Source organism: Delphinus delphis, chromosome 5 (genome assembly GCF_949987515.2).
Source record: "Delphinus delphis chromosome 5, mDelDel1.2, whole genome shotgun sequence".
NCBI classification, from domain to species: domain Eukaryota; kingdom Metazoa; phylum Chordata; class Mammalia; order Artiodactyla; family Delphinidae; genus Delphinus; species Delphinus delphis.
Window position 1 is genome coordinate 128,098,071 of NC_082687.1, and position 16,017 is coordinate 128,114,087.

The following is a 16,017-nucleotide window of genomic DNA, read 5'->3' on the forward strand; positions in this document are numbered from 1 at the left end:
ATTTCTGTACTCAATTTGCTAGTATTTTAAATAGTTTAGGATTCTAGCATCTATATCTGTGAATGAGATTATCCTGTAACTTTCTTTCCTCATATCATTTTTGTTTGGGATTGTTCCTATTGCTAACCTGCTATCCCCTGCAGGAATTTATATATGATTGGTATTAAGATTTATTTGAAACAATCTTACTAGTATCTCAGCCTAATATTTTCTTAGTGTGAAGATTTTAATTTGCATTAAAGATATTTTAATAGTCATGTTCTCTATTTTAGAGTATGTGTAGGTAATATATATATAATGATAAATTAAATATACTGTCTTATATTTTTCCTCTAAAATTTCAAGTTTATTGTCATAAAGGTTTCTTTTTTAATATTATTATCTTATTGCAGTTTAATCTCTGCAGCTTCCACGGATATTTTATTCCACAATTCTAATATTGTTATTTAAGACTTCTATCTTTATATTCCTTATTAATCTTGACAAAGATTTGTCAACTTAATTAATTTTTTGGGAACCATTTTTTAATTTGCTTGCTCCTCTCTCTTATTTAATTATTTTGCTATGATTTTCAGCTCCTACTGTTATTATTTCCATTACTGTACTGTTTTTGGTTTTATTATGCTGTTCTTTTTTCTAACTTCCTAAATTAAATTTTGGCTCCTTTAGTTACAGCCATTTTTGTTTTCTTTTATGCCACTTCAAATCTAAATGTACCTTTTAACTACTGTTTCAGCTGAAATATTTGTATATGTGTGTAAATATATATGTGTGTGTGTGTGTAAAACTGTACTGGTTCGAAATGTTTCTATCCTATGAGATTTTTAAGTGGTTAGTTGTTTAAAAATAATTTTAAATCTATGTGTACATAATTTTCAAGTTATTTTAAAATAATTTATTCTAATTTAATTGCATGGTGATAAAAATGTGGCATGTATAACACTTAACATTTTAAAAATTTGGGGGGGACTAGATCATTATTATTTTTCATAAGTGACCCAAATGCTCATGAAAATGGAATGTATTCTCCAGTTTGGTGATGCAATGTCCCATAATTTTTATTAAATCAAACTTGTTAATTTTTTATCAGCTGGGGTGAGCTTAGATGGTGTATGGAACCTTGAGAGTCTGTCATATGCCCATGATTGAGCCCATTGATACAGAGCTCTGGTTGAAAATCTGGGGCCATTGTCAGATGCAATGCCCTCAGGAAACCTACACAGGAAACAGATATGGTCTTGCAGGGCCTGAATAATATGTTCTGAATAAATGGAACATATTCAGATCACTAAGCCAAACCCAAAGGGTCAACTGCAGTCAAAATCTGGTGGAACTTTCTGGATGAAATGAGAAGCCCAATATAATCTATTTGCCAAGAACCCCCTGGCCTGTTAGGCAGTAGTTTTCATCTTGAGCAGGATCTAGCTGGTGGGGAAGCTTTGTCATCATGTTTTGGTTTCCTCAGAATGAGTGGCAGGCTTGCCTGGAACCTCAATTTAGAATACTGCCTGAAATTCCATGGGCCATCTTATCATGGATCCAGAAGGCAATTTTTTACAGTTCTCTCCATTGGGGAGCTTGTTTTTTTGGGGGGTTTTTTTGTGCTGTACACGGGCCTCTCACTGTTGTGGCCTCTCCCGTTGCGGAGCACAGGCTCCGGACGCGCAGGCTCAGCGGCCATGGCTCACGGGCCCAGCCGCTCCGCGGCATGTGGGATCTTCCTAGACCGGGGCACAAACTCGTGTTCCCTGCATGGCAGTGGGACTCTCAACCACTGCGCCACCAGGGAAGCCCGGAAGCTTGTGTTATATACGGTCTAAGGCTTACCAAAGGCCCGAACAAATGCCCAGATAATTTGCCAAAGCCCAGGAGTGAAAGAAAATATAGCGTGGCTCATTTCCTGGGGTGGCCTGGATAGCCATCCATATCACATGATGTTTTGACCACTGTTTTTGGGACACACGGATACTAGATGTTGGTAATCAGGTCTCCGATTTATTTGCACAGTTTATATTGTTATGTCTTCTACTTCACTAATTATATCTTCTGTAATCTATAATCTATTTTCAATCTTATATAGTATATTTTTCACCTCTGAAATTATGGCTTTTAACCTCCATGCTTCCAATTTGAGTGTTTATATTTTTCATGTCTCAGTTTAACATGTTCAATCTTACCTCTAGTTTTCTGAACATACGGAATATGTTTATAATAACTTTTAATTTTATACTTGATAATTCTAACATCTGTGCCAGTTCTTTGATAGTTCTTTTTAAAATTGAGATATAATTGATATACAACTTTATATTAATTTCAGGTCAGATAGTTTTGATTGATTTTTCTCCCCATCATGGGTTATAGTTTCCTACTTCTTTATATGCCTGATAATTTGCAACTGGATGCTATACATTGTGATTTTTACCTTTTAGACTGCTGAATATTTTTGTGTTCCTATGAATATCCTTTAACTTTGTTCTAGGATGCAGATAAAATACCGGGACATACATTTTATGCTTTAAGAACTTGCTTTTAAGATCTGTGAGATGTGACTAGAGCAGCATTTAATCTAAGACTAATTATCACCCACTACTGAAGCAAGATCCTCTGAGTACTCCAACCAATCCCTCTGAATCATGGGGTTTTCCACTTTGTCTGATGGAAACTGCATTCTCATGGCCTGTGTGATCTGCAGGTATTGTCTACACTAATTGTTTTTGCTGCTTTTCCCCTGATTTCTGGTAATTTCTTCATATACATCATCAATAACTCCTGAATGAAAAGCTCTGTTTACATCTTTTTAAGCCAAATGAACCATAGAGCTAAATGCAAAACCAAAATTTATAAAACTTCTAGAAGAAAACATAGGAAAAAAAAATCTTGAAGTTATTTGTTTAAGCAAATACTTCTTATTTTAACATACACCACCAAAATGATGATCCATAAGAGAAAAATTTTGATAAATTAGACTTCATAAAAATGAAAACTTTTGCTCTTTAGATACCTATTAATAGAATGAAAAGACAAGGTACAGATTGGGAGAAAGTATTTACAAATCATGTAAGTAACAAAGGCTTTGTAAAAAGGTTTATAAAGAAATTGCAAAAGTCATTAATAGAAACGCAAACCATTTAAAAATAAATTGGCAAAGGCAAACAATTTGGACAGATATTTTACTAATTTAGTAAAGTGTGTATATATATATATATATAAAATCATCTAATATCTGTATATCTGTGTGTATACACAAGACCATAAAAATATATTCAAAATCATTTAAATTAATGCAAATTAGGAATACAATAAGATATCACTATATAACTGTTAAAATAGCTCAAAATTAAAAATAAAAAATCTGATCATACCAAGTGTTGGCAAGGATGTGAGAAACCTGAACTCACACACTGCTTGTGGGGATGTACAATGGTGCAATGCTTTAGAAATCACTTTGACAGATTATTAAAAAAATTATATATACACCTAGCATATAGTCCAGCCATTTCTTTCTTAGGTATTTATACAACAGAAATGAAAGCATATGTCCGTGCAAAGACCTGTATATAAATATTTGCAACTGACTTCTTTTATAGCCAAAATATGGACATAAATCAAATGTCCATAAAGAGGTGAATGGATGAACAAATTGTGGCATACCCATACTTTGGAATACTGCTCAGCAATGTAAATGAAAGTACTATTGATGCATGTAATGACACAGATAAATCTCAAAATGGTATTGTTGAGTGAAAGAAGCCATATAAAAAGGAGTCTGTGTTGTAAGATGTCATGAATGTAAAATTCTAACAACACAAACTAATCTATAATGACAGAAATCTCAGCATGGTCTGGTAATTAGGACATGGACATCAGGAGGGGGGCATATTATTATGTCTACCACAATTTTTTATCAATCATGTGAAAGCATAATCTTTAGAATTTAGGTTTTATCAAAATGGATTCCTTTGAGAAGGGAATAATTTCAGAAATAGTAGCATTGACATATAATATTAACAAATAAAAGGAAAATGACTACTTCTTATTTATTCTTGGCCATATTTTTCCTAAGTTTTTATTTTATGACTTATGACAGCATTTGAATTTTCTATGCCTTTCAATTTTTACTTTATTTGTAGTGGGGTGAGTAGAAGCTGCAGTATTGAAAAAAGTTCAAAATAGTAAATAATGACAGTTATATATTCCAAAGAACATGGAATTATTTCAATTCTTAAACAATACTTTCTTGTAACATGTTTTTCAGATTTTAGTGGCAAGTTAATATAAGAAATTTATTATTATGATATTGTGTGCTTTTAATACTTGACTGCTGAACTGTGTAAATTATATTTCTGTTTACTCCAATAACCTGCTGTAAATGAAATTTATCTTCTTCTGAGTTTCTTTAGAAGAATGAGGAGGAAGGAAACATCAAAATATATAACCATATGAAATAAATTAGTTGTATTTAGCAGGTTTAAACACTTTATGTTCTGTACATAGTGAAATATAAAACTATATTATACTCAAGACCTTTATACATTTTATATGAACAAATCACTATAAATTCAACTTAATTGCATTTTTTAAAGCACATTAAATGTATAGTTTTTTTAATTAGTTTACTTTTGAAATAATTAAGTGAAAATTTTTCGGATTTTTTAAAATCCTTAGGAATTGGTTGACATGATTTGTACTTTATTTTTCTATGCCCCATAAAGCTTTCCCCATCACCCTAAAACAAAGCATCGGACTTTATCTCACTAAAGAATTATAATCAAGTATATGCAACAGAGTAGTCATGTCCACCTTAAAATGTGTTCGTATTTTTGCATGTGTTACAAGCCACATTTAATTTAAAAAGTAAATGAAGAATTGGGAGTTATTTAAAAACGAGACCAATCACATGAAACTGATTGGGGTTTTCATTACAAGTGGTGGCGATTAGAACTGGGAAGGATGAAGAAGGGAGTCTCTCTGTTGGAGTCATTGAGGAGGTTAGCATTCCAAATCACAAAACATTTGTCAAACTAGGGAGCTAAACGTTTTTTCAAAAAAGTGCCTCCTGAGGACTTAAAAGCCAGAAAATTAGGCTGATACTTAGAAATAAATAGTCCGAGGCTTGAAGGCCCCATCCATACCTACTGATCAGGCGTGACAGGAGTGGATCGGACAATAAAGTTGCATTTACATGGAAACTCAGCAGCTGGTTTCTAAATACAACATCGTTTAAAAATCCAAAATTATTCCAGGGGATGACTTTTAGAAGGTTCACTTGTATTCTTTTATCTTAAACTCAAGGAGAGAGTATAAACATTATCTGAAATTAATAACTGTTTATAACACCCTTTAGTGTTTAGTTAACCATAGTAGAGGTAGTCCCAGCCCTTGTTGTTAGGCTTGGGTTTAAAGCTAAATCCCCCTTTTCTCTTAGGGACCAATCCCTTAATCTCCACTACCTTGTTCACTTTAGCTCTGCTCAGTATTTTGTTTTTCTATCATATTTCTAGTCCACGAATATGATTATCTTGTATTTGAGCTTAATCCTGTTTTTTTTTTCTTTCTTATTTCTATCATATCATGTATCTGTTTAAGGCAGAGTAATTCAGAGTTTATATTATCTTGATCCAGAAGTTGCAAATCATTTCAACATGCGTTAAAGAAATTTTTCACTGCTCAAGGACACATGTGGGATGTATTTGGAGAGTGGGGCAGGTTTAGAAGAAGAAGAAACACTGCTTAATGTTCAGCTTTTGAGATTAGGTCTTAAAATACATACAACACAACAAGTTGTACATCAAAAAGGAAGATACAAATACATTTTACTGAACACATTTTACATTACTTATAAACTTCCACTGAAAAAATTTCCTATACGATAGACAAGATAAAATTAGAAAGTATTTTAAATGTATAAATATTTTAAATGATTAATATCTAGAATATATAAAGGACATTTGAATAAAAGAAATAAAGTAAAAGAACCAATGGAAAGTAATGCTTAGAAAGTATGACTGTAAACTTTAAGAAGAATAAACCCAATAGCAAATAAAGTATATGAAAAGATGTTCAACCTTGTAATAAGGAAATTCATGTTAAAAGAAGATAACATTGCAGAACTGTCAGATATCATATATTTTGATGCTGATGTAATTTTGCATGTTGGCCAGCATATGGAGAAAAAAGGATCAGATGCAATTTTAGTGAGAAGTATATTTGTCAAACACTTAACTATTATGTTGTACACCTGAAACTAATATGTTATATGTCAGTAATAACTCAATTAAAAAAGCATTTGTCAAATACTTTACAAACAATTTGCAATGTGATTTTTGAAAAATCATTTAGAAATGCTCTATAACCCTAAATTCTATTCCTAAGTATACACCTCAGAGAAACTCCTGTGTATGATAAAGCTTATACAAAAAGATACACTGGAGTATTGTATGTCTTAATGAAAATGTTTAAACAATCTAAAATTGTAATGATAGAATAAATAAGTTGTTTTATTTAAAAGAAGAGATTTATTCAGCAGTGAAAACTAGAACTATATAGATGGATATAGATAAATCTCAAAAAATTGTCAAAAAAAGTAAGTTCCAGAATAATACATATATGTTGATACCATTTACAAAAAATTAAAACCTGTGCATGGATGCATATATAGTGAAAGTACAAAAAAATGTAAAGGAATGATATACCTTGATTTAATGATAATGGTTACCTCTGGAATGGAATGGACCAGGGAGCTGATCACAGTGGGTCTCAAATACATTAGTGGTATTTTATTTCTCAAAAAAAGCAGAAAAAAATATGGCATAATTTTAAGATTTTAAAAGTTTGATGGTAGGTACAAGGGTATTGAATATATTAACTTCTACTTTTATTAATGTACTTGAAATGTTCTCCATTATTTATGAAACACACATTGAAATATATACTCTGTCTAGAGAATATTGAGGAATCCTTTACTTCTCATTTTGGAAGAGTGTGAGACTATCCGTCACAACGGATAACAGTTCATATACATCAGGGGTCCCCTAACTCTGGGCCATGGACCAGTACCAGTCTATGGCCTGTTAGGAACTGGGCCACATAGCAGGAGGTGAGTGGCGGGTGGGCGAGCGAAGCTTCATCTGTATTTACAGCCACTCCCCATCACTTGCATTATCGCCTGAGCTCTGCCTCCTGTCAGCATTATGGTAAGTTGTATAATTATCTCATTATATGTTACAATGTAATAATAAAAATAAAGTGCACAATAAATGTAATGCACTTGAATCATCCCAAAACCTTCCCCCCAACCAGGTCCGTGGAAAAACTGTCTTCCAGGAAACTGGTCCCTGGTGCCAAAAAGGTTGGGGACCACTGATACACATTATAATAGAAATGGAAAAGTTTGGAATCAGACTGATCTATTTTCAAATACTACTTTTGTGTTTCATTCATTCATGACATTTATGACATGGAAAGATATTCGTATGTCCATTCACAACTAAAGCACTTTTAAAAAAATTCCTTTGGTATAGTCCCTTTACACTAATAGATGAGAGATGAGAATATCACAATATCGTAAAGAAAGACCAGAGTTTTCAGGATTAAGTTGTACCTACACAAGATCTTTGCTATTATGACGGTAGATCCAAGTTTTGGATTGGTCATTAACAAATGCATTAATTTAAAAATATTAGTTAAATGCCCATCATGCTCTGGCTAAATATTTGGTAAAATTATTATCTGCAATACTTTGAAAAGCATATACATGCTAACTGAGCTTAGTTCTGGGGCACTATTGGAGAGAGCGCAGAACTTTGGTGTATATGGTTTCCTCCTGCTCCTTTTACAAAACCTAAATGAGCTCCCTTTTTACAAACTGAAATAGATTTGAGTTTACTTCTGTGAAGGGAACATTTTTCTTCCTTTATCCTGTAATCTAAGTTACAAGCGAATATGTTAATTTGAGACTTTATAAGATTGAAAAGTCAGCTAGGTTTGCATCCCAAACTGAAGTAGTGCTAAGATGTGGCTGTAAAAATTAGGTCTTAACCAAAGACGAGCCAGTGGATGCAAAATTTACTCAAGAAATTCTGAGTAAGCGTTTTATGCTAGACAATGTGAAATACCTGAGATCAAGATCAGATTAAGAATCTTCCAGTCATTACTAAGACTCTTTTTTTTTTTTTTAAAATATACTCAACATAGTCCCCATTAAGCTAATAGAAGACAGATGAGAAGATTACAGAATGCCATAAATGCAATATAAGAGTTTTGGGAATTAAAATATATGTCTACACAGATCTTTCATTATGTAAGAGGTGGATATAAGTTCTGTAGGGAGTAAGAATTATAAATTTTAGGAAGACAGTTTTTTACAAAATGATCAGTACAAAATTAGGTTCAGATCCTCGGATGGAGACCATGCAAGTGTGGGATCTTGAAACTTAAGCTTTATTAGCTTCATGGTAAATCTTACTCTTGAAATTGTAAATTCTACATGGAGTTTGTTACAAGTACACAGTGACTGCATCACAAAGAAACTTCAAACATGGGCTACTAACAGCCTCTGATTACCTGAACATAAAGCAGTAATCTATGCAACTCCAAGAAAACCATATTCTTCTAAGGTCTCTTGGCAGTAGTTTCAGAGGATAATGGAGAAGGGGAGGAGCGTGTTAAAATCTCCCACTATGACTTTGGACTTGCTTACTGTTTTCTTTTATTCAGTTTAACTTTTTAAATTTATATGTTGTGAGACTATCATATTAGAAGCACATGAATTCAAATTATTTTTTTCAAGTGGATTGGACTTTGGCATCATTATGTGATTTTCATCCATTATCTCTTGTAAGTATGGCTTTGTCTCATTCTCTGTCTCCTATCATTCTGAGATTCTAATTACACCACTTGTTAGAACATTTCATTGGATCTCCATGTCTCTTTCTCTTTCTCCGTTTTCCTTTTGTTTGAATAATTTTACTCTAAGTATATTCTTTTTTCTCTACGGGACTAATTCTGCAGAGTTGAATCTGTTTGTAAATCACTTTAACTGAGTTCTGAATTTTCCTATATCCAATATCCAATATACAAAGCAGCCCTTTGGTACTGAACCAAAAGTATTTTATCCTGTGATTCTGTTTCCTTAAGGTTGGTAATTCGTACCAATTTTCCTGCTGACAATAACTGGAAAAGCTGGAAAAGAACTGGAACGCATCAGAAAGCCTCAGAGGGAATGAATAATAATGGACCAGGACTGTGAGTTTAGAAAAAAATGCAAAACAAAAAACAGAGAGTGTGTGTGTGTGTGTGTGTGTGCGCGCGCGCATGTGTGTGTGTGTGTGTGTGTGTGTGTGTGTGTGTATGCATGTGTGGGTGAATTTGGGCCATTTTCCCCTAGGATTCAATTTTACCCTAGGATTCAAATTGAGAAGCTGAGTAGCATTTCAACAAATTATATACAGTTTAAAATTTTTATTTATTAAGACTATTTTTAGAGCATTTTAAGGTTTGCATCAAAATTGAGCAGAAACTACAAAGATTTCCTGTGAACCCCCTGCATCCACACATGCATAGCCTCCTCCATTATCAACGTCCCCAACCAGAGTGGTACATGTGTATGACTGATTAACTTTGCTGTACAGTAGAAACTAACACAACATTGTAAAGACTTTTTACTCCAATAAAAATAAAAATAAAAAAAGAAAGAGTTCCTGTTGCTCCACATCCCCTCCAGTACTTGCTATTGTCAGTGTTCTGGATTTTGGCCATTCTAATAGGTGTGTAGTGGTATTTCATTGTTGTTTTAATTTTCATCTGTCTAATGACATATAATGTGGAATGTCTTTTTTATTTGCTTATTTTCCATCTGTATATCTTTTTTGGTGAGGTGTCTGTTAAGATCTTTGGCTCATTTTCAATCGGGTTGTTTATTTTCCTATTGTTGAGTTTTAAGTGCTTTCATAAATTGTGCATAATAGTTCTTTACCAAATGTGTCTTTTGCAAATATTTTCTTCCATTCTGTGCATTCTTATTCTCTTGATATTAACTTTTGTAGAGAAGAAACTTTTTTTCCCCATCTTTACTGGAGTATAATTGCTTTACAATGGTGTGTTGGTTTCTGCTTTATAACAAAGTGAATCAGTTATACATATACATATGTTCCCATATTTCTTCCCTGTTGCATCTCCCTCCCTCCCACCCTCCCTATCCCACCCCTCTAGGTGGTCACAAAGCACCGAGCTGATCTCCCTATGCTATGTGGCTGCTTCCCACTAGCTATGTATTTTAGATTTGGTAGTGTATATATGTCCATGCCACTCTCTCACTTCCTCCCAGCTTACCCTTCCCCCTCCCCTGTCCTTAAGTCCATTCTCTACATCTGCGTCTTTATTCCTGTCCTGACCCTAGGTTCTTCAGAACCATTCTTTTTTTTTTTTTTTTAGATTCCATATATATGTGTTAGCATACGGCATTTGTTTTTCTCTTTCTGACTTACTTCACTCTGTATGACAGTCTCTAGGTCCATCCATTTCACTACAAACAACTCAATTTCATTTCTTTTTATGGCTGAGTAATATTCCATTGTATATATGTGCCACATCTTCTTTATCTATTCATCTGTCAATGGACACTTAGGTTGCTTCCATGTCCTGGCTATTGTAGACAGAGCTGCAATGAACATTGTGGTACATGACTCTTTATGGATTATGGTTTTCTCAGGATATATGCCCAGTAGTGGGATTGCTGGGTCGTACAGTAGCTCTATTTTTAGTTTTTTAAGGAACCTCCATACTTTTCTCCATAGTGGCTGTATCAATTTACATTCCCACCAATAGTGCAAGAGGGTTCCCTTTCCTCCACACCCTCTCCAGGATTTATTGTTTGTAGATTTTTTGATGATGGCCATTCTGACTGGTATGAGATGATATCTCATTGTAGTTTTGATTTCCATTTCTCTAATGATTAATGATGTTGACCATTCTTTCATGTGTTTGTTGGCAATCTGTATATCTTCTTTGGAGAAATGTCTATTTAGGTCTTCTGCCTATTTTTGGATTGGGTTGTTTGTTTTTTTGATATTGAGCTGTATGAGCTGCTTGTAAATTTTGGAGATTAATCCTTTGTCAGTTGCTTCATTTGCAAATATTTTCTCCCATTCTGAGGGTTGTCTTTTCGTCTTGTTTATGGTTTCCTTTGCTGTGCAAAAGCTTTGCAGTTTCATTAGGTCCCATTTGTTTATTTTTGTTTTTATTTCCATTTCTCTAGGAGGTAGGTCGAAAAGGATCTTGCTGTGATTTATGTCATAGAGTGTTCTGCCTATGTTTTCCTCTAAGAGTTTGATAGTGTCTGGCCTTACATTTAGATCTTTAATCCATTTTGAGTTTATCTTTGTACATGGTGTTAGGGAGTGTTCTAATTTCATTCTTTTACATGTAGCTGTCCAGTTTTCCCAGCACCACTTATTGAAAAGGCTGTCTTTTCTCCATTGTATACTCTTGCCTCCGTTATCAAACATAAGGTGACCATATGTGTGTGGGTTTAAGAGAAGAAACTTTTAATTTTAATAGATTCCAGCTCATCCATTATTTCTTTCATGAATCATGCCTTTGGCGCTGTGTTTAAAAAGCCATCACTATACCCAAGGTCATCTAGATTTTCGCCTAGGTTATGTTCTAGGAGTTTTATAGTTTTGCATTTTTCATTTAGGTCTGTGATCCACTTTGAGTTAATTTTTGTGAAAGGTGGAAAATCTGTGTCTAGATTTATTTTCTTTGCATGTGGATGTCCAGTTGTTTACACAACTTTTTAAAAAATTTTTATTTTATGTTTAGGTCGTTAAGAAAAAAGGAAAATAATTTTCAGGTCTAAACATTGGAACAAACTAAATCATGTTACTATGACATTCATTATCATCTACAAGAAACTCTATATGAATATTTGAATGGGAAAATAATATTTAATATTTAGCTTTCAAAGTACAGAAACGTCTCAGAAAAACTGTGATACCAGAGTATGTAGATTTGAGATAATATTTATGTAATTAATAACTCTGACAGTGATAAAAAATACTGCTTTTTGGATATGTTATACACTAACTTCTAAGTCATGAATTCCACATTGTTATAATACAATTTCAGTTCAGTGGTATGGCAATTCTACAAATACATGTAAACTCTATTACGACCTATTGAAGAGCTTTTCTTGGCTTTTGTATTGTTTCCACTGTTTTTCTGAAGATCAGTTGACTTCATTTACGTGAGTCTATTTCTAGGCTCTCTATTCTGTTCCCTTATTCTGTTTGTCTACTCTTTCACCAGTACCACACTACCTTGGCTACTACAGCTTTATAGTAAGTCTTGAAGTCGAGTACTAGAAGTTATCCAACTTTGTCCTTATCCTTCGATATTGTGGTGGCTATTCTGGGTCTTTGCCTCTTGCTATAAACTTTAGAATAAGTTTGTTGATACCCACAAAATAACTTGCTGTGATTTTGACTGGCATTTCATGATACTTATAAATCAAGTTGGAAAGAACTGATATCTTGACAATATTGAGTCTTCCTATCTGTAAACATGGAATTACTCTCCATTTATTTAGTTCTTTGATTTTGCTCATTTGTAGTTTCCCTCCTATGGGTCTTGTACATGTATCTTTAGGTTTATACCTAAGCATTTCATTTTTGGGGTGCTAACATAAGTTGTGTTTTTAATTTCAAATTACATTTGTTCTTTGCTGGTATATAGGAAAACAACTGACTTTTGTCAGTTGGAGGACAATATGCTAAATAAAATAAGCCAGACAGAGAAGGACAAATACTACATGATACCACTTATATGATAAGTCTAAATTAGCCAAACTTATAGAAACAGAGAGTAGAATGGTGGTTCTGAGGGGTTGGTGGGGGGAGAAAGCAGGTAGGTATTATAGTCAAAGGCTACAAATTTCAGTTACATAAGATGAATAAATTCTGGAAATCTACTGTACATCATAGAGCTTACAGTTAACAATACTGTATTGTACACTAAATTTTTTCTAAGAGGGTAAATCTGATGACAAAGTGTTCTTATTACAAAAAATAATGGTAGTAATAAAGAGGGGGCGCAGAAACTTTTGGAGATGATAGATATGTTTATGGCATAGGTTGTGCTGACAGTTTCATTGGTGTACACTTATTCCCGAGCTCATTATGTTGTTTATATTAAGCGTATACAGCTTTCTGTATCTCAATGATATCTCAGTAAAGTTTTTTCTTTTAAGAATAAATTTGCAGGTGGAAAATTTATAACCCTTCCCTAATACATAAAAACAGGAAACAAAAACAGTCATATTGAGAGATGCATATGTCAGTGAAGAGAATATAAACTCATAATTATGTCTTCTTTAATATTAAATCTAAACTCCTGAATTGACTTTCTTGTATTTGTCCTTGAAATAACCAGACCACTGGCTAGCTAATATATTTTCTACAAACACACGGACAAAGAAGTAGTGCAGATATCTCAATTGGGTAATTTTTTATTCAGGATATCTCAGATATGATAGTAGTACTGCAGATGATTTGTTACACTAAATGATTCTGCTTTTGCTATTTGGTCTGTGTGATGCAGCATTAAATTTAGGCAATAGTGGCTAAAAAGTAACTTGATTATACTAGAAATGGTGTTTATTAAACTGTTGCTCTTTATTACAATAATGCTGCTTTTTGATTACAAACTATTAGATTTACCTTTTACCCTTTAAGCAGTAACACTTACTTTAAACAACATTTTTGCCCCCAGGGACTACATCAGTTTTTATTCTAATAATAGTGTTTATCATTTTTTACTTGAGTGAAACATTATTTCTAAATGTATTTGGAAGAACACAACTCATATTACACACTTAATGCCAGACAATATGTCTATATAAGTGAGCTGCTTAAAATGCATCCCCTTGCTTAACTCAACCATATAAAGTCTATGATAAGTTCTAGTCATGGTAGTATATTTCAGGGAAAAACAAACCCTATTCAGCCTGTACTTGACTTTAGGGATTGTACACAAGCATTCGTGTTCTATTTCTTTTTATTTTTAAATAACATTTCCACTTTATTCTTATTCTGTGTGCTCCATCTCTCTAAAGAGATGTAGCTCTGAAAGTCTCTGTATCATCTCTCCCAGTATTTGGGGTCAGAATTGGTTTTAAAAAAAGAAAAGAAAAGAAAACTATAGTACATCAAATTATTAAACAGGATATAGAGAAGCCATTGCTATCGGTACCGGAAACTGCCCAAATTTTATACAATCAAACAAAACAAAACCCAGCAGCTTCCTTCACTGCCACAAAGTTAAAGGGAAAGTGATATTGTTGTGACATAAGACGTTAAGATGATACAGCGCATTGGTTTGACCCAGCCATGGAGCCTCTGAATTATTGAACCCTCAGTCCCCTGTCAAAATGTAAAAGGCATCACATTAACCTTATACAAAGGTTAGATTGGAGATTCTTGTGAATTACAGTCTTATGACTTGTGGGATCTTAACTACAAACTTTTCCATTTATTATCCTGCCCTTATCAAGGTTTTTAGATCTCTGTACAAATATAGTAGTGCTCAGCAGGGCTAGCATGACTCAGAAGGAAATCTATTTACCAAGAAAGTGCAGTGGCTAAGTTCTAGGAGTTCAAAACATGTGTCTTTCTAACTGGGGGTGGGGGATGGAGGGGTGGGAGGTTACTTCCTCCATCATTACTGCTTTGGTTAAAAGACTAAACAAAATAGATTTGTCTTGAGCAGAAAGGAACATGTTGGTATTCCAGGAGGTGTCGAACTATAGCAGGAAAAAAAAAGAAATGAACCAAATCAGGTTAGTCGTGTTCTACTTCTGAATACATGGTAATACTGTATTTTCCTACCCCTTTGAAGTTAGGTGTAGGCATGTGGTATTTTTGGATAATGAGGAACTTGCAGAATTGGTGATTGTTAGTTCAGAGCAAAACTTTAAAAGCCATTGTGCTATTTGCTGTTATGCCTTCTCCCTGCCAAGGTGGTAATATTAGGATGCAGGGGGACAGAGCCTCTACCACCCTAGATCTCTGAAGGACAACCACAAGCATTCTTCCCAAATCCATACTGGCCACATCGCATGGATAAGAAATAAACTTTTATTCATTTTATGACACAGTGATTTTGGAGTTGTTTATAACTGCAGCAAAATCTAGTCTACCTTTAGTTATATAGTACCAAAAGCTCCCACCCTTCCACTCCTAAAAGCATATAGATATTGATGATATAGGTATAAATGTAGACGTAGATGCAGTTATAGATTGGGAACTTCTCAACAGCTTAGTTTCATCTGACCACAATTTTTAAGTGCTTAGTTTATTTTGGGGGCTTAATTTACTCAAAATATGTGAGTAGGTTATAGAGAACTGAAATAATTTTCTATAACTTTCTCTCATTAGTTCCAAGCCATCCTAAACACAATGATGACTACTTCAAATAAGGAAAATGTAAATAAATTCTGCCAAAACTTTATACTTAATGGAGGCAGAACAAAAACACTAGTAGCCCAAACACATAAATAGTAGATAAATTGGGAGGAAGAAAGCCCAGATGAGCTCAAGAGCAAGAAGAATGACACAGGTGTCCGAAACAAGGCGGTAGCCTGAATCCAGAATAAGGAATAGTTGCAAATGTTCAGATTGCAAGCCTGTGAATGGCTGGGGAGCAGGAAGTTATTCTCTATATAAAGTAAAGAAAACTGTCAGGGTAAAGCCCTATCACTGATAAATTAAGACTAGAAAACTTCTACTCACTAGCCTTGAGATGAATTTTAGAAATAGGTTGCCCATTTTTGGATATAGGTTGAGTAACACACAAGATTTATGAAGTCCATTCTGAAGAAGTGAGGTAACAAAATTTGCAGTGTGCGTGTATACTGAAACTCCAGTCAATAAATAGACACAAATGATGGTCTTGAATCAGCAAATAATACAGAGCACAGACTGAAATAAATGCAAAATTACTCCATAGCGTTTCATCCACAAA